The 26772-nt window shown below is 52.5% G+C and overlaps 1 pseudogene; it reads left to right on the forward strand.

Annotated features, from left to right (window-relative positions):
* The first annotated feature begins 537 nt into the window (after nt 1–537).
* LOC136454788 (receptor-like protein EIX2) lies at nt 538–26772 on the forward strand (annotated as a pseudogene).

Raw genomic sequence — 26772 nt, forward strand, 5'->3', positions numbered from 1 at the left:
ACACTAGCTGCTCCTGCAGGCTGCAGCCAGGCAGCCAGCCTGCCTGCCTGGCTGGTGAGCAGCAGCCGGCCAGCGCCTGTTGTGCAGCCTGAGTGCAGGCCGGCCATTTGGCACCCACGAAGCCTGCGTTCAACACAGGCACACCCATGACCGGTAGGAGACAGGAAATTGCTCCTCCAATCTTTTCATGACACACCAATCACATCAAGGTAGATAAGTCCTTGCAGACTAGTTCAAACACCGCAAACACTAGAGTTAAGGCTGTGTTTAGTTCCCAAAGAGTGCTACAGTAGTCATCATATCGAATCTTACGATACGTGTATAGAGCATTAAATGTAGAAAAAAAACTAATTGCACAGTTTGGTTGGAAATCGCGAGATGAACGTTTTGAGCATAATTAGTCCATGATTAAACACTAATTACCAAATAAAAACAAAAGTACTACGGTAGCCAAATTCTCAAATTTCACGAACTAAACACAGCCTAAATTTATCACCATATAAAGATCAGAGAGATCCAAAGCAAAGCAAAGCAACAATGGCCAGGCTTGACATCATCTGCATCGAGATAGCCATAGCCTTCCTCGTTTTTACCCACACCACCAAGAGCTTCACAGAGGCATCTATCCACACAAATGCTACCATCAAGAGGTGCATAGCCCATGAGCGGTCAGCTCTCGCCTTCCGAGCTGGCCTTTCAGACCCCGCAAACAGCCTGTCATCATGGGAGGGCGATACGTTAGAAATTAAGGCATTTTCATTATCAGCTTAATCTAAAAATATAACAGCAGTAGGTTTGTGACAGCATATATATACATGTGTATATTTCTTATGAGCGCTACAGCATGCATAGATGACATACTGATTGATACATTAAGAATACAAAATACAGTAATCATAGAGATTAGACTGTACCCAGCAGAGGGTCCCATGCCGAGGACATCGGAGGCTCCATTCGCACTAGTCAACATAGTGCGTTGCTCGAAGTCGCAGACCACAGTCGATGCAAGAAGATGTTCGCAGTGCAGTCCCACGAACGAATCACCAGAAAGAAGACGCCTTGACGTTCTAGAGAGAGGACGGATCCAAGAGCGATCTCTAGGAAGAAGATGGACGAGCAGTCGCGGATAGCTCCCAAAAAACCTAATCGCCACTCACCCCGTGCAGGATTCTCAGGCGAACGAGGGTTCCGGAGGCACCTGCTCTCCCGCTCCTCCATGCACGTAGAGGTATGGGACGGAGAAATCAGAAGGCTGCTGATCTGTGGTTCTCTCAGGAGTGGTTACGAAAGATGGGGTCTGGACTGACGAAAGACAGGATATATGGCTGCTGACGGGGAAGAGAAGACGAAGGCAGCGGAGAATCCCAGGAGACGGGAAGCGGAAGCGGAAGGGACGGTAACTGACGCAGTCAGTTCGCCTCCACCATCAAGGAGCAAAACTCCCATAATAATGTGGATTTAAGTGGCAAAAGACTGGCCACGCCCGCCCGCTCGCCACGCCCACGGCCATGATAATGTTCTAAGGATAACATAGTCCAACGCTATTACTCCGAAGTTTCTCAATTTTCTGATAGATTTTAGTTGTCTCTTAACATGCCTTGTGGACTTCATGTTATCCTTAGAACTGTTAACCTTCGTAATCACAGTCTGGTTATCACAGTTCATAGAAATAGTCGGTATGGGTTTTTCAACTACCAGTAAATCCATAAGGAGATCACGAAGCCACTCAGCCTCAGATCCAGCAGTGTCTAATGCTGTGAGTTCTGCTTCCATTGTAGACTTTGTTAAGATAGTCTGCTTGCAAGACTTTCAGAAAATAGCACCACCTCCAAGCGAAAACATATATCCACTTGTGGCATAAAGCTCATCAGCATCAGAAATTCAGTTGGCATTACAATAGCCTTTTAGCACTTTTGGATATCCAGTATAACAAATATCATAGCCCATGGTCCCTTTTAGGTAGCACATTACTCTCTTAAGAGCACGCCGGTGATCATCTCCTGTGTTTGACACAAATCGGCTTAGCTTGCACACAACAAATGAGATGCCAGGCCTTGTTGCACTAGCAAGATACATGAGCGAGCTAATGATCTGGGAATATCTCAACTGATCCCTTGATATTCTTCGATTTTTCCTCAATAGCATGCTAGGGTCATAAGGTGTAGGAGCAGGTGCACAGTCACTGAACCCAAAGCGACTTAGCACCTTTTCAACATAGTGGGTTTGTAACAGAGTTACCCCACCATCACCTTCTCTTAGAAGCTTGATATTAAGAATAACATCAGCCTCTCCCAAATCTTTGATCTCAAAATTATTAGTTAAAAATCCCTTCACCTCTTCGATCACTTTGAGGCTAGATCCAAAGATCAGTATGTCATCAACATATAAACACAAAATGACTCCTTCACCCCACCATACCGATAGTACACACATTTGTCAACTTCATTCACAACAAAGCCAGCAGATGTTAAAGTTCTGTCAAACTTCTCATGCCATTGCTTAGGAGCTTGTTTTAGGTCGTATAATGACTTTAATAATTTACACACTTTGCCTTCTTGACCTTTTGCCACAAACCCATCCGGCTGATCCATATAGATCTCCTCCTCCAACTCTCCATTTAGGAAAGCTGTCTTAACGTCCATTTGATGAACGATAAGACCATAAGAGGCTGCCAGGGAAAGCAAAACTCGAATTATGGTCAATCGGGCAACCGGTGAATAAGTATCAAAGAAATCCTCACCTTCCTTTTGAGTATAACCCTTGGCCACAAGCCTTGCCTTGTACCTCTCAATAGTACCATCAGGCCTAAGCTTTTTCTTAAACACCTATCTGCACCCTACAGGCTTGCACCCATAGGGACGATCAACAATTTCCCAAATTCCATTGGACATAACAGAATCCATCTCACTCTGCACTACTTCCTTCCATAAGTCAGCATCAGAAGAGGAATATGCATCTTCAATGGTTGTTGGTGTGTCATCCACAAGGTACACAATATAGTCATCACCAAAAGACTTTGCAGTCCTCTGTCTCTTGCTTTTCCTGGTGACTATAGTGTCATCCTCCTCGGGACTTTGCACATAGGGTTCCTCAATTTGTTCTATCGGAGTAAAATTTTCATGCTCATGGGAAATTATAAATTCATGACCAGTTGTGCTAGGTGCATTTTTCATGGGAAACTCATTCTTAAAAAATATAGCGTCTCTAGATTCCATGATTGTATCAACAGCAATCTCAGGAATACTAGAGTTTATAATTAAAAATCTATAACCCACGCTGTCAATAGCATAACTAAGAAAGACACCATCAACAGTCTTTGGTCCAAGCTTTCGCTTTTTGTTTATTGGCACATTCACCTTTGCCAAACAACCCCAAGTTCGCAGGTAAGAGAGATTTAATCTCTTCTTCTCCCATTCCTCGAATGGTGTAATTTCTTTGTTCTTTGTGGGCACTCTATTCAGGACATGACATGCTGTCAAAATTGCCTCACCCCACCATTCCTTAGATAGTCCCACAGTCTCCAACATGGCATTAACTAAATTAGTTAGAGTGCGATTCTTTCTCTCTGCAATCCCATTAGACTATGGTGAGTATGGTGGCGTCCTCTCATGAATAATTCCATGCACCACGCAAAACTCAGAAAATTCATTTGAGAAATATTCTCCCCCGCGATCGGACCGCAAACGCTTGATTTTCTTCTCAAGTTGATTTTCTACCTCAACTTTGTAGACCTTAAAATAATGCAACACTTCATCTTTTGTTTTTACTAAATACACGTAGCAAAATCTAGTGCAATCATCTATAAATGTCATGAAGTATCGTCTACCGCCTTTAGTCAATTCGCCATTCATTTCGCATACATCAGAATGAACGAGTTCTAATGGTGCCAAGTTCTTCGCCTCAGCAGCCTTGTGAGGCTTGCGCGGTTGCTTTGATTGCACACACACCTGGCACTTAGAATCTTTGACTAAGTTAAATTTTGGGATTAAATTCAGATTTGCAAGCCGCGTGAGACAGCCAAAATTAATGTGACAAAGTTGTGAATGCCATATATTCGACTCAGCCGAAACAATAACATTGTTCAGTACTTTATTACACACATCATCAAGCAAAGATAAGCGGAACAAGCCTCGCAATCATAACATTTTTCAACAAATGTTCCATGTCTCGACACAACACATTTATTGGACTCAAGCACAATTTTAAAGCCATCGCGACACATCTGAGAAGCGCTAACAAGATTCTTTTTTATGGAGGGGACATGCTGCACGTTCCTTAATAGCACCGTCTTTCCCGAAGTAAACTTCAGAACGACCGTACCAGCACCAAGAACATGCGCATGCGAACCATTTTCCATCAGCAAGGCTCCACTCCTGCCGGCCTGATAGGAAATAAACAAAGAAACATCAGCACACATATAAATATTAGCACCACTGTCCATCCACCACTCAGGTGAAAGACAAACTGAAAGAACAAAGGGTAAAGAATTATCATACCCAGATGTTCCTCCTCCAGTCTCGCTAATGACCACATTTGCTGATTTTTTTTCTTGCTTGTATTTGCGGTCTGGGTACGCACTTGCCTAATGCTCATCACTCCTGCAAACAAAGCATCCTCCACCTTTCTTGTTGTTTTTCTTCTTAAATTGTGCGGTCTGCTTAGGCTTTGCATTGTTGTTCTCTTGCATGTTCTTCTTCTTTTTATTACGAGATGCAAATGAGTTTTTCTTCTGCACCATATTGGCAGCGGAAGACTCAACTCCTTTTCCATGGTTGTCTTTTGCTCTCACCCTCTCCTCAACATCAAGAGATCCAATAAGCTCAGCCACGCTAAACTCTTATCTCTTGTGTTTTAGAGAAGTAGCAAAATCCCTCCAAGAAGGTAGCAACTTAGCGATTATACCGTTGACCACAAACTTGTCGGGCAACAAACATGGGAAATGTTCTAGTTCCTTTGCCAACACCTGTATCTCATGAGCCTGTTCGACCACAGAATGGTTTTCAACCATTTTGTAGTCATACAGCTACTCCATAAGGTACAGCTCACTACCAGCATCAAAAACCCCAAACTTTGTGTCGGTGTTTTGGTCCGGCGGGTCCTCAACCGACTAGTGAAAGTGTACTGCATGCCCCTAATCCTGGATGGTGATGCAAAGAGACATTAGGTTTATACTGGTTCAGGCAATAGATGCCCTACGTCCAGTCTGAGAGAGCGATCTTGTATTCCTTGCACCAAGGTGCTTGTAGTAGGGGCTTACAAGCTGAGTGAGAGAGGGAGCTAGTCCTAGGTCTCTACATAGAGTGGCATGGATGGCATGAGATGTTGATCTCTTGCAGTGAGGGAGCGTGTGTGTTACAGAGCGTTGTGCGTTGCTTGCACATGTGTCTCCTCTCCCCGAAGCGGCCCTGGTCACTCCCTTTTATAGTCGAAGGGAGGCACAGGGGTGGTACATGTATTTGCTACATGGCATTTTGTGAGCAGAGGCAGTATGTCTGAGCCCTGCAGCTCATCACTATGGCGGCATAGTCGGTGGAGCAGTCTTGTCCTCGGTGCACTAGAGCGACGCGCCGGTCATGCCTGATCCTATGCGACATGGGAGCTCCTATGGTGGCATGCGTGCCTTCTTCTGTTGGAGGCGTGCTGGTCACTGTATGTTTGACCGGCGTGGAGAGCCGAGGCTGGGTAGATGCGACGGTGTGGATGCGCTGATTCCGAGGCTATAGGAGCTTGGCCTTGTGCACGACGTGGGAGCTCCTACGCCTTGACATAGGCCATGGCGCGTACTGCAGACGACGTGCTGGTCCTAGAGTGCTTACAACGTAGAGAGCCGAGGCCCAGTTGGTGCAGAGGCTAAACCATTATGTGGGGCTTGGCGGGCACGAGTCCTGAGGCTATAGGAGCCTGAAAGCAGATAGCCGAGGCTCAGAGGGAGCAGTTGGTCTTATACGTCGATTCTGAGGCTACAGGGACCCGGACTTGACTTTCCACGCCGCACCATCCTTGGAGCAGGGGTTAGGCAGCACAGTGTAGCGCGGGTGTCAGCCATGGGCACAGTGCCGAGTACAGCGGCCGGTAACCCCTGCCTCGTCCTGTCCCGAACGGCATGGCGTCGATGTGACTCCCGTCTCGTCGACCACTCCGTTGTATCGTGTCATCGTTCAGCTGACATCGTGGGAGTGATTGGACGCGTTAGATGGATGTGATGTCCCATCAGAGAAGTTGGTCAAGGCAGCGGTGATGGGGTTGATGCCGAGCTGGCCTCGAGCGAGTCGGTAACTAGGTGCTCGTCCGAGGCCTTGTGGCGTGGGGCCTCGGGCGAGTCGGAGAATCGGTACCTCGTCTGAGGCCTTGTGGCGCGGGGCCTTGGGCAAGTCGGAGAATCGGTACCTCGTCCAAGGCCTTGTGGCACGGGGCCTCGGGCGAGTCAGAGAACTGGTACCTCGTCCGAGGTCTCGTGGTTTCATTCCGGGCTAAGCCCGGATATTGTTCGAGGTGGGCCGGGCGGTCTAGCCGAGCCTCGGATAAGGTGGGGGTTTGCCGGTGGTTGTCTCTTGGCTTCGATATTTACAATGTCTAAGTGATTTTTTCGGTTCTTGCTTAGGGGACCCCTTTTATGGTACCCGACAGTAGCCCCCGAGCCTCGAGGAGAGTGTGAGCGCTCTTCCTGAGGTTTTGACGAGACTTGGCTCGCGATAGCTCCTGGCAGGATGGTGTTTCGTACTCGAGGCTTCGGTGGGTGTGCGTGAGCGCACCCGCCGGGTGTAGCCCCTGAGGCCCTAGAGGAGTGGATTTATTCCTCTAGGGGCTTTTTCATGTTGAGTGAGGGGTTTTATTGCGTTTGCCGAGCCCCCGAGTGCGAGTTCGGGTCGCTGGGCCTTGGCTTGGTTGTAGGAAGAGCCCCCGAGCCTCTGCTCAGAGCAAGAGGGCGATCAGGAGTTTCCCTATCTTTTTTGTGCGGCCCTCGCGCATCCTTTTCGTTCAAAAGGAGGGGTGTGGTATGCCAGGCTACCCTCGGTGGGCGAGCAGTGACACCTCTGGTGAGCTATTATCGGGTAAGTCCGAGTGGAGGCCCATGCCCCATTCAATAGGGGTCAGCTAGCGGTCTAGAGACACACTCTAAAAGTACCAGAGGGCTTCTCTAGTGGGTCCCAGGGCCATTCAATTGGCCCTAGGGGCTCGGTGCCTTCCTACGGTGGGATCCCATTCGAAGACCTCCCTACCGGTCTCGGACAGACTTAGGGCATCCCAAGCAATTGCTTGCTTGGGCCTCGGCCATGTATGGGCTCACCCATAGTCATCCCTGACTCTGTTTGTCCTGGGGCGACTGTCGAGACCCTCGGGGGCCCAGCCTTTGAACCCCTAGACCGTAAAGGGCTCGGTGCCTAGTTCCTTAGTCTAAAAGGAATTGGGTGGGGGATATTCCCTTCCCATCGGCTGATGACGGTGGGTGCGCCTTTTGAGGTGGTTCCTCGAGGAGACAGAATGGTGCCTGCCATCGCTGTGGTCAGATGCGACGTGATGTCTGCGGATGAGACGTTATTGTGTGTGCGTGGTTAATAAGAAAAAGGTGGACGCGTGGGCGGTTTGGTCGGATCCGGATTAACCACGCTAGATCTAAGGGAAACTTTCCTAGTTTCATCGCCCACCCATTTTGCCCTCTTTCCTCCCTCATAAATATGTGACGAGCCACGCCTCGCCCCTCCTTACCTTTTCTGCCTACGTTCGCCCTTTCTGCCCTCGAGCGGTTGCTAAGAACAGAGGAAGAGAGCGCCGAGGAGAAGGAGGGAGAAGGGGATCAAAGGAGAGAGAGAGAGAGATAGCGAGAGCATGCCTTACCATCGTAGCCACATTCTCCACCACACCCATGGCCGGCGGTGCTGTTGTGCTCCAGGCGGATCCTTGGGGTCTGTCCGATGTATCCACGGTGACGCTGTAGTCCCTCGTCGATGATGGTCTCCTCTGCCCAGTCACCGACCCCAACAGACCAGAGTGGATTGCTCTAGGGGACAAGCCGAAGCCGAGGCCACACAATGGCTACATCGTGAGCTTTGTGGCCTTCCACGAGCGCGGCCTCGGCTTGCCGGTGGACTGGTTCATGCGGGCGCTCCCGCATTACTATGGCGTGGAGCTCTACAACTTCAACCCCAACTCCATCGCGTAGGCGGCCATCTTCATTGTCGTCTGTGAGGGGTACCTGTGCATTGCCCCCCACTGGGCGCTGTGGCTCCACTTCTTTCGGGTGGGGCTCACCACCAAGCCGGCGGGCACGATAGGCATGCGGAAGGCATTGAGGGCTGGCGGCTGCACTCTCCAAGTGTGCCAAGACCAGCAACCCTTCTACAACTCGGCCCAGCTTGTGTCGTCCAACCACCGCTGGTACAACAGCTGGTTCTACCTCCGCAATGATGACGGTGGGCTTCCCCCCTATACCGGGCAGGTCGTGGAGAGCCAGCCAGAGAGGTGGAGGTATGACGTCCCATTGGCTGATTAGTCCAAGCAGCAGCCGCTCCTAAGGGTGCTGGAGAGGCTATGTAGCCGTGGCCTTATGGTGGCTATGGTCGTGGTGGCCTTCCACCGCCGGAGGCTGCTACCGCTGATGGCTCGGCGGCAACGCCTGTTTGAGATGACACCGGGTGAGCCGATCGATGGCATCCGGCTGTTCACCGTCACCCTTTCCGACAAGGAGATTCTACGTCAGGTGAGAGAGATGGTGGAGGGGCGGCAGAGGAGCAGTGATCTAACCCTATTCCCGATGCACCCATCACGGGGGTACATCTCTCTGGTGAGTCACACGTCGCTGCGGCCCCTGAGGCCTCCTTGCTCCTTACATTTTCAATCTATTTCCTTATTTGTGTTTGTCGTTACTGCAAGGGATGAGGGATGTGCGAGCCTCCCCGCCGCCTGTTCCTGAGGACGCAGAGCGGTGAGCAGAGAATAGGGAGCACACCGAGGCGTACAAGGAGCAGAAGGATGCTGAGGAGACAAGGTGCAAGAGGAAGAGCCTCTAGCGCGACGAGCTGGAGAAACGTCGCCGGCAACAGAGGCGTGATGGTCTCCCGAAGGAGCCATCTCCGTCATTGTCGTCGATGGATTTTTTGAGCGATGACGACGAGAGCGAGGCGGGGCAGGGTCCCCTGGACCACCTCCCTGACGTTAGGGAGACGGTGCCCGGGGCATCGGCGAGCGGCCTAGCGTCTCCAGGAGGAGGAGAGGGCGCCTCGGGGCTAGCGATCGCCTGCCCCGAGGCCAAGGCCAACACGCCCGAGACACGGGTGACGGCGGAGGTGGAGCGGGCGATGGCGGGGGCGACTCAACTGCCTCCGTAGAGGGCCGAGGGGGCATTGGAGTCTGGCAAGGGCCGGCCGGTATCAGCGGACACGGGGGCCACGCCATTGCCACCGCCACCGCCATTGTCGATGACGAGGGACACGGTGCAAAAGCTATTGCTTCCCCGTTTGAGGTAAGTGTTTTGTCAGTGGAGTTTGTAGCATCTCCCACTCGTTCTCTGGTCGTATGCTGACCTCATGGGCATTTTGTGTTCAACCGGAAGCGTCAGGCGGAAGCGCCCACCCTGGCGCCACTTAAGGCGCTCAAGGTGAGCACCAGCTCCATCGCCCGATGGGTGGTGGACGTGCAGGCCACCATGCAGTGTGGCGCGGTGTCGACTAGGGCTGACCTGAAGGAGCTGGTCGCCTAAGGAGAGGCTATTGAGGCGGCCATGAAGAAGGTGGGGGAGGAGGCGCCTACGCTCCGCGAGGCCGGGGCCCTCAAGTCAGGTCAAGCCGAGGCGCCTTCAATCGCTGAGGCCACCAAGGGAGAGGCCGAGGCCCCTAGGACCTCCGAGGCCAAGGTGGCGGAGGCCGAGGTGGCGGAGGCTGGAGCCCCTGGGACCACCGAGGCTGAGGTGGTAGAGGCCGGCTTGGGCGTGGTGGACTTGGTGGCCCAGCATGCAGAGACGGAGGTGGGGCAAGCTTTGGTATCGCCCCCGATCCAAGACCCACCGCTGTCGTAGGAGAGCTCCTAGGAGGTGGAGGTTCATTCAAATTCCTCCGACGATACTTCCTGGGGGAAGGAGGTGGCGGACGCCAAGGTGGCCAGCACCACAGAGCAGCCAGCTCTGACTTCTGGCGAGGGGAGCTCGGCCCTCGTCTAGGTATGACCCGAGCCCTGTGGGTGGGATAGCCCGCGTGTCTTATGGCAGAGCCGGGTCGACCCTAAGGGGGAGCCTCTGTTCGCCCTCGAGGATGCGGATGAGGGGGGCACTGGGGCTCCCTCGAGCAATTCCACCAGCTAGCGGAGCGGTCACTGCAGACAGCGCTGTCCGTCATGGCTAACAACCTACCCGGTGTTGCCCAGGTACGCGCTTTCTTTTCTTGTGTTGTGTCATCTTTTTCCTGAGTTTTCTCATAGTACTTGACGTTTGTTCTGCCTATCTAGGAGCTCGAGGCTTGGTCCCTCGAGAAGTTGATGTTCCTCCGGCGGGAGATGGACATCTGGGACCAGCTCCGATAGCAGAAGGACCTGCTCGCCAATGCTAATGAGCTTCTGTCGGCGCGGAGCACGGAGGTGGAGGACCTCCGCCTTCGCTGTGCTGACATGAAGGCCGAGGTGGCCACGGCTCAGGAGCAGGCCACCCCTTTGGCAGCGTGGATCTAGGAGCTGGAGGAGGAGCTGACCCGGGTGGCCGGCGAGCGGGACACCTTCAGATACCAGGCCGAACAAGAGGCAGCCTCTTCCAAGGCCGTCGCCGAGCAGCTGGAGGTGGGGCAGGGGGCGCACCTACTGATGAAAGGTGCCCTCACGGAGGCTGTCAAGGTGGTCGAGGCCTCCTGGGTCGAGGCCTTAGCCTAGAAGGAAAAGGTCGAGGGTGAGTCCTGTTGAGCCACGCCCCTTGTTTTATTTGTTTTTCTTGCGTTCGGCCCCTAACTCCCCGATGTGATGCAGAGCTGGAGAGGGAGGCTTCTAGGGCGGCTGAGGCCTCTTGGGTTGAGGTCCAAAACTGGGGGGAGAAAGCCGAGGGTGAGTCCCATAGGCTTGCACCCCTGTTCGGCTTATTTTCTTTCATGCTTAACCCCATCCCGCTTGTCTTGGCGCAAGGTTGAAGAAGGAGGCCTCTCGGGTAGCTAAGGCCTCCGTCATAGTGTAGGCGGTGCTCGAGGCCAAGATTCAGGAGCACAACGCGCTGCAGAGCGCCGCTCATACCGCCTACGAGGCCCTGGAGGTCGGGGGGGTCGAGTCGAGCAGCTCCCTCGGGAGTCGCTTGATCACGTTGAGTGGCCGAGTCCACGAGCAGCTTCGAGGGGCGCTGCATACAGGTGTCAAGCGCGCCCTAGCCGTCGTCTCCTCGCACTACGCCGGCATCGACCTTGAGGCCATCAGCGATGGTTACATCATGGCTGAGGATAACGAGAAGGCCGAGGAGGAGGTCATGAAGCTGGTGGAGGTGGCTGAGGCCCCTGGCACGGCACTGGCCAGGTTGTTCGAAGAGGAGGTGGTTCCTCCTACGCTGACCACCGATGCTGGCAACCCTGAGTTTTGACCTAGGCCAAAGGGGCCATGCAAATAGATTAAGACTTACATCATTGTACCATGACGCTTGTGGCCATCGAGGCCTTTTAAAGTACTTGTGTGTATATGCCTTTTAATCGTTTTTATTGTATTTCCGAGCCTCTGCCATCTGTCTCGTCTTTGAACATATCTCTTGCAAAAAACTTCCTCGGAGCCTAAGCTGCCCTTCGAGCAAAAGGTGGTGAGGGAGTTGCTGTAGCCTAGAGGCATAGGCCATCTCGTGGCTTGGCCAGCCTTTTGGCCCTGAGACAGACTTTCGGTCCTTAGGTTTTTTACAATCGATTTGTCAGAGTACGCGAAAGAGTTTGGCGTAGAAATTTTTTTTTCGAAGAATGACTAAAAACAGTGTCTGGGACTTAGGCCCCCCTTCTAGCCCCCGAGGGAGGCTCGGTTCTGCAGAGGTAGAGCCAAGTCTTGTTCGAGCCCCGCGGTGGGCACCTCTGCAGAGGTAGAGCCGAGTCTCCCTTATAGCGTTATCATAACGCCGATCCTCCATCGATGGGCTCAGGGGGTTTCTCGAAAAATTAGAACAACTAAAGAACGCTTCTTTATTGTATTTCGAGAAACAATGTATACAGTGCTTGGGAATTTAAGGGTAGAAGCGACGTAGCTATTCTATGTTCCAAGCGTTGGTGAGGATTTCGCCCTTCTCGTTGGCTAGCTTGTAGGTCCCGAGCTTTAGCAATTGGGCGACGATGTATGGCCCTTCCCATGGCGGGGTAAGCTTGTGGTGGCCCTTATTGCTCTGCCTCAGTCTCAGCACCACGTCACCCACTTTCAGATCTCAGCTTCGAATGCGCTGGGCTTGATAGCGTCGTAGGGCTTGATAGCATCGATCGCTGAGGCGGTCAAGCACCGAGGGGGCCTTGTTGGCTTTTGGTGCTTGAGTAGGCTCAAGATGAACCGAGGCCTCTCTATCCTACCGAGGCGGTGCCATGGGTAGTTTTGAGGCGCCCCTGCACCGTCGAGAGACAGAACTTTCGGCCTGCTATACCGCAGTGGTCTCGAGAAGGTCTCGGAGCTCGTCGTGGACCCGTTGCCCCTCCGAGGTAGAGGGCTTGGGCATTGTCCGGAGTAGCATCGCTGCTGCCACAACGTTCTGGCTAGCGCGATTGAAGATAGGGGGTTGCTCGCCCCCTTCGTCGTTGTTGATGCGGTGGTTGTCGTCGTGAGCCCTCTACCGGGCTGCTCCGCCATCACCGTGACCCCGCTGCTCTTGCTCGAGAGTGTCTCAAAGCTGCTGTAGAAGGAGTTGATCTTGTTTGACCTTGGCCTAAAGCTCACGGAGCTGCTCTAGGTCTAGGCGTTGAAGTTCCTCAGGGGCGGGGTTCTTGTTCTACGCTGCCGGGGGCTCGACGCGTGGAGGGGTGGCGTCGCCTGCCCCCTTGTGGGGCGAGGAGCGATTGCTTGCCCCTTCATCCTCATCGCTCGCACTCAGCACCCTGAGCTCGATGTTGAAGCACTCACGAGTGGGATCGTCGTCATCGGAGTCGGAGTAGCCAAAGCAGTAGTCGCTCGCGGCCATGAAGCGGCGCATGGCTTTAGGGTCGCGAAGCCCGGAGAAGTCTGCTCCAGCCCATGCCTCATCCTCCTCCGAGGAGCCAGCGTGGGTGTGGGTCGAGGTTGTGGTGATGAGGTCGAGGGAAAAACGTTGGTGGCGCCCTAGGGGCTCTGCGTGAGCAGAAGCGTAGGCAACGGTGGCATTGCCTAACTCGAAGGGGTACGAGGATGGTGTCGTCGCCGGGCTCCACTCCACGGGAGTCGACTCCTCAGGAGGTGGCGGGGCAGAGCTTGATGATGGGGCATTGCTTCACGCCACCGACGTCCTTCCCTTGCCTAGGCTTAAGCTAGATAGGTCCCCAGCTAGGGACTCCATACCAACAGCCGGGTATGGGATACTGGCGGAGTGCGGTGCGTCGCCCTGAGCTCGTGCGGTGTTGGGGTGGTCTCGCCCGCGTCGTGCCTGGCGAGCGCGACGAGAGCGGCGGCCCAGGCGCCACCTGCGCCTGGGCTGCTGGTGCGTGATGTCGTCGTTGGTCGATGGGGCTCTGGGTGGGAGGAGTACCATATCGTACTCATATCCTAGAGACATGAACTCTAGGCTCCCGAACCAGATCACCGTGCCGAGACACAGTGGTCGCATGGGGTCTGCCATCCGGAACTTGTTGGGATGACTAAGCTGACACGTAGTATGGCCCCTGCCTGGCGTGCCAACTGTCGGTGTTTTGGTCCAGCGGGTCCTCAACCGACTAGTGAAAGTGTACTGTGTGCCCCTAATTCCGGATGGTGATGCAAAAAGACACAAGGTTTATACTGGTTCAGGCAATAGATGCCCTACGTCCAGTCTAAGAGAGCGATCTTGTATTCCTTGCACCAAGATGCTTGTAGTAGGGGCTTACAAGCTGAGCAAGAGAGAGAGCTAGTCCCAGGTCTCTGCGTAGAGTGGCATGGGTGGCTTGAGATGTTGATCTCTTGCAGTGAGGGAGCGTGTGTGTTATAGAGCGTTGTGCGTTGCTTGCACGTGTGTCTCCTCTCCCCAAAGCGGCCCTGGTCACTCCCTTTTATAGTCGAAGGGAGGCACAGGGGCGGTACATGTATTTGCTACGTGGCGTTTTATGAGCAGAGGCGGTATGTCCGAGCCCTGCAGCTCGTCACTGTGGCGGCATGGTCGGTGGAGCGCTCTTATCCTCGGTGCACTGGAGCGACGCGCCGGTCACGCCTGATCCTATGCGACGGGGGAGCTCCTGTGGTGGCATGCATGCCTTCTTCTATTGGAGGCATGCTGGTCACTGTATGTTTGACCAGTGCGGAGAGCCGAGGCTAGGTAGATGCGACGGCGCGGGTGCGTTGATTCCGAGGCTACAGGAGCCTGGCCTTGTGCACGACGTGGGAGCTCCTATAGCTTGACGCAGGGCATGGCGCGTACTGCGGACGACGTGCTGGTCCCAGAGTGCTTACAACGTAGAGAGCTAAGGCCCAGCCAGTGCAGAGGCTGAACCATTGTGGGGGGCTCAGCGGGCGCGAGTCCCGAGGCTACAGGAGCCCAGAAGCGGATAGCCGAGGCTCGGAGGGAGCAGTTGGTCTTGTACGTCGATTCCAAGGCTACAGGGACCCAGACTTGACTTTCCACGCCGCGCTGTCCTTGGAGCAGGGGTTAGGCAGCACAGTGCAGCGCGGGTGTCAGTCGTGGGCACAGTGCCGAGCACAGCGGCTGATAACCCCTACCCCGTCCTGTCCCGGACGGCATGGTGTCGATGTGACTCCCGTCTCATCGGACACTCCGTTGTATCAAGCCGTCGTTCGGCTGACGTCGCGGGAGTGGTTGGACGTGTTAGTTGGATGTGACGTCCCTTAGAGAAGTTGGTCAGGGCCGCGGTGACGGGGTTGATGCCGAGCCGGCCTCGAGCGAGTCGGTAACTGGGTGCTCGTCTGAGGCCTCGTGGCGCGGGGCCTCGGGCAAGTCGGAGAATCGGTACCTCGTCCGAGGCCTTGTAGCACGGGGCCTCGGGCGAGTCAGAGAATCGGTACCTCGTCCGAGGCCTTGTGGCGCAGGGCCTTGGGAGAGTCGGAGAACCGATACTTTGTCCGGGGTCTCGTGGTTTCGTTCCGGGCCGAGCCCGGATATTGTTCGAGGTGGGCCGGGCGGTCCAGCTGGGCCTCGGATAAGGTGGGGGTTTGCCGGTGGTTGTCTCTTGGCTTCGATATTTACAAGGTCTAAGCGATTTTTTCGGTTCTTGCTTAGGGGACCTCTTTTTATGGTACCCGACACTTTGCCTCAAGAGCATCCCATAATTCTTTGCCTGATGTGCAAGATATGTAGTTTTTCTCATACTTGGGATGAAGTGCACTAATCACGGCGTCTCGAAACAAGTTATTGGCAGCCAATAACTTTCGCTCCTCCTCAGGAGTAAACTGTTCAGGCTTCCCCTGCGCGACGTGATAGCAGTTCATCGCAGTCAACCACAATACCATCTTGGCACGCCATATCATGAAATTCTTGCCATCAAAATTATTTGGCTTCAAAGCAGCAGCAAAACCACTGACAGAAAATTATCTAACATTAGTTTTTTGGATTGTTAGGAATTTAGACATTTTCATTATCAGTTTAATCCAGAAATATAACAGCAGCAGGTTTGTGACGGCATATATGTGCATGTGTATATTTCTTATGAACGCTGCGGCATACATAGATGACATACTGATTGATACAGTAAGAATACAAAATACAGTAATCACAGAGATTAGACTGTACCCAGCGGAGGGTCGCATGCCGAGGGCATCGGAGGCTTCATTCGCACTAGTCGACATAGTGCGTTGCTCGAAGTCGTGGACCACAGTCGATGCAGGAAGATGTTCGCAGTGCAGTCCCATGAACGGATCACCAGGAAGAAGACGCCTTGACGTTCCAGGGAGAGGACAGATCCAAGAGCGATCTCCAGGAAGAAGATGAACGAGCAGTCGCGGATAGCTCCCAAAAACCTAATCGCCGCTCACCCCGTGCAGGATTCTCAGGCGGACGAGGGTTTCCGGAGGCACCTGCTCTCCCGCTCCTCCGTGCGCGCAGAGGTACGGGACGGGGAAATCAGAAGGCTGCTGATCTGTGGTTCTCTCGGGAGTGGTTACGAAAGATGGGGTCTAGACTGACGGAAGACAGGATATATGGCTGCTAACGGGGAAGAGAAGACGAAGGCAGCGGAGAATCCCAGGAGACGGGAAGCGGAAGCGGAAGCGAAGACGAAGGCAGTGGAGAATCCCAGGAGACGGGAAGCGGAAGCGGAAGGGACGGTAACTGACGTAGTCAGTTCGCCTCCACCATCAAGGAGCGAAACTCCCGTGATAATGTGGATTTAAGTGGCAAAAGACTGGCCACGCCCGCCCGCCTCGGCCTCGGCCCGTGTCCGGCCGGCGGCGGCGGCGGCGCGCGTGTGTGTGACACGCCTTTATCCTTTTCCCAGCTTCTCAATTTAGATGGATAATTTCCAACCATATAAGCTGAGTCAGCGTTCAGTCAAAATCTCGTATGGTATTAAACCATACAACACTTAATGTTACGCACCATATAGTTTTATTTAATTATTAAATATTATATGGGTCCGGCCCATATTATATCCAACACGATAACTGTTGCGAATGGCAGGGCGTCCAGTGCAGCAACACAACCGGTCGTGTTGTTACGCTCGATTTACAAGGTACTGCCTGCGGCAACAGTGTTGCGGTTAAGAAGGTGCTTGGAGGTAACATAAGCTCCTCACTTGTTGGTTTGCAGCACTTGCAGTATCTGGACCTTAGCTGCGACTGGTTCAGCACTGTGAAAATACCCGAGTTCTTGGGCTCTTTACATGAATTGAGGTAACTCGACCTGTCGATGTCCTGGTTAGTTGGAAGGATACCGCCACACCTGGGTAAGCGCTCCAACTTGCCTTGAATCTTGATTCCACGTATGGGTACTCCACGGATATCACCTGGCTGTCACGGTTATCTTCCCTCGAGCACCTCGATATGAGCTGGGTGAACCTTAGCACTATCACGAACTGGGTTTCCGTGGTCAACAAGCTTCCTTCTCTTGTAAGTCTTGATCTCAGTTCCTGTGAGCTTAGGACCAGCCCGGATTCGCTTTTGGATTCAAATCTGACATCTCTTGAATCTCTCAGCATTTCGGGTAACCGTTTCCACAAGCATATCGCACCCAACTGGTTTTGGTATTTAACTAGCCTCAGGCAACTTGATGTCTCATCCAGTGAGTTGCATGGTCCATTTCCGTATGAGTTAGGGAATATGACCTCCATGGTGAGAATTGATTTATCAGGAAATGGCCTTGGGGGCATGATACCTTCAAACTTGAAAATTCTTTGTAGTCAGGAAGAGTTATGGTTGTTTGAAAACAACATCAATGGGAGTATTGCAGAATTCTTCAAACGTTTACCTAGTTGCTCATGGAATAAGTTGAAAACGTTATCTCTACCCTTCAGCAATCTGACAGGAAACCTACCAGCCAAATTAGAACCCTTGAGAAATTTGACATGGCTTGATCTCGGCGGTAACAAGCTCACTGGTCCTGTGCCACTGTGGTAGGAAAGCTCACATATCTAACTTACTTGGACCTAAGCTCCAACAACCTAGACGGTGACTTGCATGAAGGGCATTTGTCAGGCCTAGTAAACTTGGAGCTCTTGTCTCTGTCTTACAACTCCATAGCCATCAGAGTGAACTCGACTTGGGTTCCTCCCTTTAATCTTACATATCTTCAACTTCGGTCATGCCTCCTGTAACAAACCGGGTTTTTGGTGAAGCCAAAAATACGAACTTTTTAAAAAATTTCCCTGCAATGTGTGAAGCATGTAGTCGCTAGGTCAAACTAAAGACAATTTTTAAATAAATTGTTGCATACATATAGTATTGTTTGTAGGAGTGTGCCGGAGTTCTTTAGATGAGTTAGGGTTTTGTGTCGGAGTGCACAATCTGTACCAGATTCTCTCTCATTCTCATAAACCCTCCCAATACCATTTGAGTCTCTCCAAAAATTCTCCTAATAATTTTTGGAGTCATCTCATGCCTTTCACATCCTTCCTAAACTCCATATCCATATAAACATGTAAAGGAAAAAGATCCCCTTTTTCCTTCTCCCCTCAACTCCCTTTTATTCTTCACAAATCTACCTCTCTCAAATCCCTCTGATCAATTACTATGACTTGATGCTTGCATATTGCCGACCCTTGGCATGGATCCCCACCACCCTAGCTGACCCTTACTGGACCCCACATAGAAGCCCTTGGTTTATTTAGAAGGTAGAAAATAGAAATAGAAAGGAATAGAACAGGGAGGAGAAAAAGGAAATGGCCAAACCAGCCCAAGCAACAGAGTCGGCCCAGCTCGCCTCCTCGGCCCGTGACCACCTCACCTCCCAGCCGGCCTCTCCCACTTGAGCTGGAGGCCCAACCCGTCACCCCATCCTCTTCTGGCCCACGCGAAGCAGCAGCAAAAACTAGACCAGGCTGGCCCAGCTCCTCCCCTTCGGCCCGCTCGCGCGCGCACGGCCAAGCGGCCCAGCAAGATCGGCCCAGCTGCCCCCTTGCGGCCGCCCCTCTCACCCCCCTCACGACGTCGCTGGTAGGTGGGCCAGCCGGCCCCCACCTGTCATCCCTTACCCCCTGGTCCCCCTTGCCTCCTCTGTTCTGGCACACAGTAGAGCACCGGCGCGCACTAGGCAAGGAGCACCCAAGGCCACGCCCCGCATCCTAGCCGTCCGGACCTGACCACCAACCCCCGCGCACGCCCGAATGCGGCCACGCAAGCGATCCGCGGCACCACGCCCTACCCCAGGTCGCGCCACACCTCGCGTGACGTCATCGCCATGGCCCATGCCCGCTGACGCCACCCGCCTCCACTTTTTACCGGCCACTGCTCCAAATTGGAGTCACCAAGACACCCGCGATCGAACCGCGACGCCCCAAGCCCTACCCCCGAACACATCCTAGCCTTCCGCGTGACCAATTCCCTGCATCCATCGTTCACCGAGCCCCATGGCTGAGCTCGGTCTATAAAGAGCCCCAAGCACGGAGCCCTAGGCCCCTCCTACCCCCGCCGCCGCTCAGCGCCTTCCAATTCGCCAACGTCCGAGCCAGAAGAGGGGAAAGAGGAAGAGGGAATGTAGAAGAAGAAGAAGAAGGAAGAGAGGAGGAGAAGAAGAAGAGAAGCCGGAGCCTTGCCGGAGTTGCCAAGTCGCCGGAGCCAGGGACGACATCACGATCGTCTTCTTTCCCGTCGCAGCCTGCACGGCACCGCACCAACCCGCCACGGCCCCAACGCGCCACCGCACCGCTACCCTGCTGCCCCAAGCCCCACGATAAGCCCCCACGCTGCCCCTGTGCTCGCCGTCGTACTTTCGCCATGAGCGCCGTCGTGGTCTCCCCACTTAGGAGGCCCAAGGGTCACGCTGTTGTGCACCATCGAGCAGGCGCGCTCACAAACGCTTCCACGAGCCAAGATGCCATCCTGCCGAGCCTTGGATGGCTTGGGAACACCGGCGCCACCGCCCTATGCCCGCCACGCTCGCCATGGCCAAACCCCACCATGGCGCTGCTCCGTTCCGGCCCTACCACGAAGACCTAGGCATTAGGAACAGCCTCTTCATCCTTGCCCTGATGTGGGACACACGCCACTCTAGCCCCTAGCCAAAGAGGAGCCCAAGTACCCCGACTACCCTCCACCTCGCTAGCGTGGACGCGCTCCAGAGCGCTGCCGTGCCGTGGACCTTCCCGCCGTCTCCGGCCACCTTGTGATACGGGATCTGGCCGTAGAATTTCGCCTCGACCTCGCGCACTTAGCCATGTAGACGATGAAGGTGATGACATACCCAAACCCCCGAACCGTCGTTGCCGGGATCTCACCGGAGCTCCACCATGCGCCTAGGGCGCCAAACGGACTCCGCCATGACCCGAGGTCACCGGCGTCGCCTTCGCAATCCAGTCCGCGACCCCAATTGGGGGAAAAGGGCCCGCCTATGGCTCCCATCACAGCCGCAGCTGCCACGCCATTGTCCGCCGCTATCGCTATGCCGCTGCCATCGTGGTCGGCTTTGCCCGAACTCTGGGTGCCACCCCGGACATCCCTGTCCTATCGTCGTGTCACGAGGAAGCCATTAGAGCCCCTTGAGCGGTCGAGCCCTTGCTAGAGCTTCGTTGCACAGCATCACCGCGGCCTCGCCACCCGTTGCCACCGCGCCGACGCGCCGACCGTCTGAAGCCCAGGCTACTGCCTTTAGCCCACCGGAGCCCTCGCAGCGACCCTCGCGAAGCCCAAGGCCGCCTTAGAAACCTCGCCAAGCCGCCGCCACGCCCTGTCGTGCGGGCTTGCCGCCAGCGAAAATGCCATCGCGGGAGAACAGAGAACCGGGGCCCTTCTCACATCACTTCAAGCACCGGGTGCACGGTGCACCGCTCGTGCCTACGCCCGCGTGAACAAGGTTCACCGTAAACCCGGCCTTCGGTCCAGTGGGACCACGCGTGTCAGCCCACCATGGACCAGCGCCATAGACCAAAGCCCCAAAGTGAAGTAGCACCGTGAGCCTGATCCACATGCACCAGAGAGGGGAAAAGGGGACTGGACATGGTCCACCACGGACCCAGTGCGTGGTCCACGGACCAGCGCCTACCGGTCCACCGTGAGCCGCTCCCACGTGCACAGTCCAGACCTGGCCCATCTAGAGCCCAACAGCACCACGTGGATAGCCTACCTGCCCGACACGTGTCTGGGCCGGACCGGCCCAACTCGGCCCATCGAAGCCCATACTGGGCCCATCCCCATTGACCATTGACCGGTCAATGTTGATCGCTGACTGGGCCCACCTGTTAGTGACTAGTGCCGAGGGCCCACCTGTCAGCCACTGTTACCGCTAGACCAATCTTGCGCTGCCACGTGTCAAGCCCTAGTTCACCCCTTCCTTTTTCTTTTTCAGAAAATAGATTTAACTTCAAAAATTCATAGAAAATTCATACGACCTCAGAAAAATGTAAAACCAGTTCTCACATTTTTCTAAAATCAAGCTCTACGCCATGGACATGTCCTTGTCTACCCGTTTTACGTCGCACAATGCGAGACCGATACTCGCCTCTCTTTTGGACCTGCAGTCTGGCCCTACCGTCTTGCGAAACGCCTTTGTCGCCAACCCTAGCTATGTCTGACAGCAGTAGGCACATATTAGCTAGTCGCTGCCATGCCCGGCCAGCCAAAGCCAGCCTTTGGCCAACCATAGCCACTTGTAGCCAGCCGCAGCTAGCCACAGCAGGCCGTAGCTGGCCTCAGCTAGCTAGAAGAAGCCACAACCCTCCAGGACAAGTCACAACCGCCTCTGGCCATCTTCACCTTTGCCGCAAGGACGAATCCTAGTTGGACACCATTCCCGATGCCGATGAAAGCCCTCTCTTCGCTCTTTCATACACTCGATCTTACACCTGTCATTCACGATCTATGCCTATCTAAATCCACATATGCCATGCCCTTATGCAGGTTCCCTTGTTGCTATAGAAATGTGCTACTCCATTCGTGTGGTCGTGTCTTAGCTCTTATGTTGGGTTGTTGGGATTCTTGTTCTTATGTTGTGCTTAAGGACCGTGCCTTCAAGCCGGTCGAGGGATAGTACCTCGTTCGATCATTTCGGTCGTGGGTTCGCCCCACCATGGCCGTAATGGCGAGCATAACTCGCTCCGTCGCTTTTAGTTGTCTCCAACATACTACAATTATTAGTAATCTAATTCGGCCCTAGGACCTGACCATTGTGGACTGAACATTGGTGCGGATATCACCCGCACACAATGAGCCCTTTGTGGCCTAACTTAGTGGACGAGTTAGGATATGATGATTGTAGAAGACGGATGCCAACTCGTGTAGGATAAGCTCATGGCCGCGAGTCCCCTCGCCATGACCATCGGGCTCTACCTCTTTTCACCTGTGTTTATCCTAGCCACCTTATATGATTGCACCACCTTGACCATAGCATTCCTTCGGATCTAAGCGGTGACAACCGCACTGCTACGAACCGAGGGAATAGCAATGTGCCAATAGTTGCACGGCCGTGATGCCCTATGAGTTGGTTTGGATCGTGGGACTGTATCTCTTCTCTCCAACCTTCGTCCGTTCCATGACAAGTTGGTCGAAAGAGTACAGATTCCATTCTTCTCTCTCTTTGGTTCTCAATCCTCGTCAATCCAGTAAGATGTGGATTGAGCCCCTTGCTTGTTTGGGGTTTATTGCGCTCTTGATTCCATTCCTTTGATTCTCGTCGGCTTCTAGGGCGAGTGGATCAAAGGAAGGCGAATCTCGTGTTCTTCTCTTTTGGTTCTTTCGTGCTCAAACCCCCATATGCTTGTACCTTGTATGACCATCACATTTCTTTGATTCCCGCGGTGACAACCGCACCGCTATAAGTTAGAAAGATGTCTTAGTGCCAGTGCACCTAAGTCGGGTACCCTACGAGTGGTTTGCGCACTTGGTGTTTGTCGCTTCCTTCCAATGCCCCGTCTTTTGTCGTGGTGCAAGTGTTGGAAGAAGTAGACCTTGTCCCTTGTGGTTCTTGCTCTGGATGCACCGTTAGCCGCTCTGTTCGATCCCGCCTTGTCCATGACGATTGGATCAAAGACTAGACTATCTCTTTTAGTTAGCGAAGCAATGGTCTATGTCGTACCTCGGAACCATGCGTGTCAACCCGATCAGCCGTCTAAAACCATCTTTCCCGAAGATGTGCCTGAGAACATGACATGGATGTGCCTACTAACCCCCGCTTCTTTTGTTTTGCTGAGCAACTCTCTTCTCGGCTCCCGACGTTATTATGTCGTGTGGATCGAGAGGACCCGTTGCTGTCCAATCTCTATGCGCTACCGTATTCTACCATAGCGAACGAGCCGAAGTACATTGGAGCCAAGTCACAATAGTGCTATTCGTTCTTGTCTGCTTCTTGTATCCAATGGTGACTTGCGGAATAAGACTATAAGAGCCGAACCCCGTCGTTCTTCCTTCATTGGGCCCGTCCCCTAATTCCTGTCCTTTCCATGACGCCCGGATCGAAGGTCGTGAGCCGTGGTGTTGCTATGGATAAGCTTTGGCTTAAACCATCTATCCTAAAGCCATACTGGCTTGGCCATGACTTAAGCTTGTGCTTAGCAAACCACCACTTGTGATTCTTTGGCCCGAGGAAATCGGACAACCGCCGAGAGGGCTAAGCCATGTATCTCTTATTGTCTCGCTGGCATTATTGGATTTCTGGCGTCTCGTCGTCTTTTCAAGTGTTGAGTGCTCTCTTGCCTTGCGTGTCGCTTCACGGAGTAGCTGACGATCGGACCAAGAGAACGTGGATGACGACAAGGACTGCGGAATGGAGTCAACGCAGGAGGAGGTGACCCCGCTAATGAAACACCAACGAATGGAGAATTGTACCACTACTACCTCTACATCGCAGGTGTCATGGCAGCACCCTCTTTTAGAGAATCCTATTAGACATTGCATAATATCTAGAACTGCTAGCGCTTTATAATTATTCCTTTGATAGTACTTTGATGCATGCTACTACCTGAGCCATTATTACCCTGATGCAACCCACTCTACCACGTCATCCTGCTTTGCGCATTCGCTCGCTTATATATGCTTACTTGCTTGCTTGCTTGCATATTGCACCACTATACTTATTATTAACTCCACTTTGCATTATATCGGGGATGTGATGCTGGTGGTGAACCCCCTGGGAATGGTTTGGCTATGGGTGCCAGACTTGGTGGTGTGTGAGCGTGCTGCGTGTGTCTTGGGTGCATGGAGAGTGAGGGTTGTGTCGACCGAGCTGGAATAACGACGAGCCTGGGGCGAGTCTTGCTATGTGGTGCTACCTGGGCACTTGGATATGGAATTCCTGTGGCGGGTAAATGGTAATTGGAGGTGTCCCTGGGTGTGAACCTCGGAGAGGTGGAGCCCGGGGTAGAGGTGCTGTGGTGGCACGTAAAATGGAAACCCTGATGAAGACATTTTGGCTTGGTCAATCCCTAAGGACTTACTAGTACTCAGACTCACCGGGAATCCTTTACATCCCACTCGCCCTATATGGTGCGGGACGATCGGACTATTTGGTAGAGCGATGCCACTACTGCTAGGCGAACGTGTGCAAGGAGGTACGGGGCGCGCGGTTTCTCCCCACACCCTTCCGAGACTTCAGGAGGCCTTGTGGACCCGGCTCTTGACATCCGAAGAGCCCCGGCTCTGTCTACGACTCACAGTATCAGCCATCCCAGACTAGACTTGGGATGTTCTAGGGCTGAGAGGTACGGTGGCATCGTTCTAGGCTAGCAAGCGATCGGAATTCTGCCTAGGAGATACATGGCTCCGAGGATGGCTAATCTTGTGAGCATGTAAAACCTCTGCAGAGTGATTGGTTGATCGATCGATACATATGCCGACTTGTCGGCTATGGACCTTTCCTGGGTTTCGCTTAAACTAGATAGGAGATGAGTCCTTCTTTTCTCCCTCCAGGGTTGAGGTATTTTCCGGTCGTGAGCCTTGGGGGCTGCGGGCCGTTGAGACAAGACCGAGAGGGAGTTGGCCTATCGACCTGAGTGTGTGAGATGAGATGTGGTGTGGTGTGGTGGAGTGGAGATGATTTGGGATGGATGGTTGGCGGATGGATATGGATGGTGTGGTGGTGAATGTGCTAAAAATTGGATATTATTATTATTATATTACTAATGTTATTTACTTCTCATGCGCTAAGGACGTAAACCACAGCCAAATATTAGGATCGCCAGATCTCTTGTTTATCTGTTCCACTAAAGTTCATCGGTGTTGACCATGGCCTGCACACATCTGGCGGTGTGCAGATTTTCTGCTTCTCAGAGATGCTGACTTTTGAAGGATTAGAAGGTCTCGTGACTACGCTCAAGTTTGGTTCGGAGATGGAATCTACGCTGCACTACGCCAACTCTGATGATGCCCGTGAAGGAGGAGCCTTCACTCGATAGTCTTCCGCTAGATTAACTCTGTAATAGGTGTGTTCCCCAGTGATGTAATATCTTGTATTCTTGTAATCTTACGATGTATGACTGTGACATCGACTGAAATATGATAATATGATGAAATCAGTTCTTGGTTTTATCATATTAAAATTCATTCTGTGGATTTTCCCTTCCAGGAAAATTGAGGATGTTTCACCTCCTGAGGCCTAAATTTCCAATTTGGCTTAGATGGCAAACAAATGTGCACAATCTCGATATCTCAAACACAAGCATATCTGACATGGCTCCAGATTGGTTCTGGACAATGGCTTCCTCGGTTTACTTTCTGAACATGAGAAATAATCAAATTAGTGGTTTCCTATCACCTAAAATGGAACTTATGAGAGCATCTGCAATGGATCTAAGTTCTAACCAGTTCAGTGGTCCAATACCTAAGCTTCCTATTAATCTAACTCACTTGGATCTTAGTAGAAACAATTTATATGGCCCACTGCCGCTGGATTTTGGAGCGCCCTGGCTTTCAACACTTTTTCTATATAACAACTTCATTTCTGGCACTGTCCCATCTTCATTATGCAAACTGCAGTCACTACAATTCTTATATATCTCAGGTAATAATCTCACTGGATCGCTTCCTGATTGCCTAGGCTATGAATACACAACAAACATGACAAGTTTGAGTATTCTTACTCTAAGCTTAAGAAATAACCACCTCTCCGGTGAATTTCCATTATTTCTCCGAAACTGCTAGAAACTCATATTCCTTGATCTGTCACATAATCAATTCTTTGGGACTTTACACCCAAGGATTGGGAATAAGCTACCATCCTTGGCGTTCTTGCGGTTAAGGCATAATATGTCTTGCGGTCACATTCCAGTGGAGTTGGCAAATCTGATTAATCTTCAGTATTTGGACCTTGCCTACAATAACTTATCAGGTATCATACCGAAATCTATTGTCAATTGGAAGGGGATGATGACACTAGCAGATGGTGAGTATGAAGATCTACAGCATTCTGGAACGTCATTTGGTATAAATGAAATGGTGGAATATAATGACAGTTTTACTGTAGTCACAAGAGGTCAAGAGCAGCTATATACAGGAGAAATAATTTATATGGTGAATCTGGATTTATCTTGTAACAATCTTAATGGAGAGATACCTGAAGAGATCTGCACTCTTGTTGCACTGAATAACTTGAACTTGTCATGGAATGCCTTAAGTGGAGAAATTCCTAGAAAAATCGGTGACTTGGCACAAGTAGAATCCCTCGGCCTATCACACAATGAGCTATCCGGTGAAATCCCCACAAGCTTATCAGCTCTCACATATTTGAGCCACTTGAACCTGTCATATAACAATCTATCAGGGAAGATACCATCAGGAAATCAACTGCAAGTGCTCGATGATCAGGCATCAATCTATGTCGGCAACCCAGGTCTCTGCGGTCCTCCTCTCACAAAGACATGTCCTGAAACTAACTTGATCCCTGCTGCTCCAGAAGACCACAAGGATGGAAGCGATAATGTTTTCCTTCTCCTCGGCATGAGCTCCGGATTTGTGATAGGGCTCTGGACAGTCTTCTGCATTCTCTTGTTCAAGACGAAATGGAGAATTGTTTGCTTCACGTTCTATGATACATTGTATGACTGGGTTTACGTGCACGCAGCTGTTGGCTTGGCTTCTTTAACAAGAAAAATGGATACCAGGAGCTGA

This window comes from Miscanthus floridulus, chromosome 5 (assembly GCF_019320115.1).
Source record: "Miscanthus floridulus cultivar M001 chromosome 5, ASM1932011v1, whole genome shotgun sequence".
NCBI lineage: Eukaryota > Viridiplantae > Streptophyta > Magnoliopsida > Poales > Poaceae > Miscanthus > Miscanthus floridulus.